The sequence below is a fragment of the Choristoneura fumiferana genome, chromosome Z, assembly GCF_025370935.1.
Source record: "Choristoneura fumiferana chromosome Z, NRCan_CFum_1, whole genome shotgun sequence".
NCBI classification, from domain to species: Eukaryota; Metazoa; Arthropoda; class Insecta; order Lepidoptera; family Tortricidae; genus Choristoneura; species Choristoneura fumiferana.
In genome coordinates, this window is record NC_133472.1 from 13,522,906 (window position 1) to 13,524,906 (window position 2,001).

Below are 2,001 nucleotides of genomic sequence, written 5' to 3' on the forward strand. Positions count from 1 at the left end.
TCGGCCTTTTATTGTAAGTAATGTAGGTGTGTCCTCTATTACTCCATTCCCACTGTGCTTATACGAGCTAAATAGTTCGTAATTCCAAGTTCTTCATACTTAGTTTGCGTAGTAGGTATAGGTAGTCATTCACGATGAACGGTAGGTATACATGATAGCAAAAAGTAGGGGTGACTGAGCGATCTACCTCGTTATCGACCGTATTTTCCATTGCATTTATAAAATAGTAGCTGCTGGCCGTAATTTCATTGCGAAAGATTTCGTTTATTGCCAACCCGTGGCCACTATGGAATTCTTCGGAATACAGAGATTCTTGTTTTTTTTTTTTTTTATTCGTCTGGATGGCAAACGAGCAAGTGGGTCTCCTGATGGTAAGAGATCACCACCGCCCATAAACATCTGCAACACCAGGGGTTTTACAGATGCGTTGCCAACCTAGAGGGCTGAGATGGGATACCTCAAGTGCCAGTAATTTCACCGGCTGTCTTTACTCTCCACGCCGAAACACAACAGTGCAAGCACTGCTGCTTCACGGCAGGATTAGCGAGCAAGATGGTGGTAGCAATCCGGGCGGACCTTGCACTAGGTCCTACCACCTGCAAAAACCACCACCACCTGCCTTGTATTAATCGAGGTTGCAAGCTGTCTGTAAGTCAAATTTAATCCAAATCCGTTTAGCTTTTTAACTAAAAAGAACAACAATCATTCAGGCAGACAGACATACAAACAGATTTACATAGTTGCAGATTCAATGTTTTATTGAGAGGGGCTTGAAGGGTAGATTTCATCAAGATAAAGTAAACACAAACACAAAAATAAAAAAAAAGTTTTAATAAAATATTGAACCGACTACAAAAAATCATGAAAATAATTTTCTACTCGTACCAGTCTAAAGTCAGTGCCTCAGCACGAGTCAGCAGGAGTGGACCTATATATATTATACCTAGTGCTTAACACGAACACGCGTGATTTTGTCAAAAGTAGACATTAATGACATTGTATTAAGACCCCCGGCACGCGTCATCGTGAATGACTCTACCTATAGTCGTCTACCTCACCTCCATACTACCTTGAGTGGTTGAAGTCAATCACTGGCTCGTGCTGATATACCGGTTCCAGACTGGTAGAAAAATATTTTCATGGTTTTTTGTAGCCGGTTCGATTTTTGTTATACTGTTTTTTTCACGCTATTTAGTGTACCTAAAAGATCGTCATGTTTTACGAAAAAATCCTTTTTCCGATGCAGACGTTTAGTATTGAGGAGTCCTGTCCTGGTGCTTCATCACCCATTCCATTTCACCATATGCATTACGATAAGCATAAATTGCTTAGCAAATGTGTTAAAGTAATTGAAATTCAACCCGTGAAGTACTTGTTATTGAGTAGTCGCTCCGTTGATCAAATGTGGTGTTCATCATCAGTTCCACTTAACCAAATGATGATTTTCAAGAGCAAATGCACGAATTATTACTAAATATATCTAAATTACCTTATTTGTCCCTACAATATTTGAAGAGTTCCCTCAATTTCCAATCATCAAATTCTTTCCTTAGGATCAAAATGTTCAAATCGGTTCATAAATAACGGAGTTCTGGGGTAACAAACATAAAAAAATACAAGCGAATTGATAACCTCCTTTTTTTGGAGTCGGTTAAAAAAGCACACAAACTTTAATCTTCGCTCGACTGCGCTATAAAACTTATTAGGTACATATATACTTACATTCTTTACCGATGAGTGAAAGTGACCGATTACCAACGAGGGTATGTTATAGTGACGAAGCCGGGGGCCATAACATGAGGCCCGACATAAAATTTCTGTATTTTTTTATGTCCTCAACCGAGGACCGGGGGGGACCAGAAGGATAATACACGCGGTTTGGGGATCGCACTTTCCTATACATAATGTAATCTAATATGTAATTCTGTTCATGTCATCTAAAATAACACATACGAAGATATTCTGTTCTTAGGAACCATGTCATCCATTTTCATAACAAGA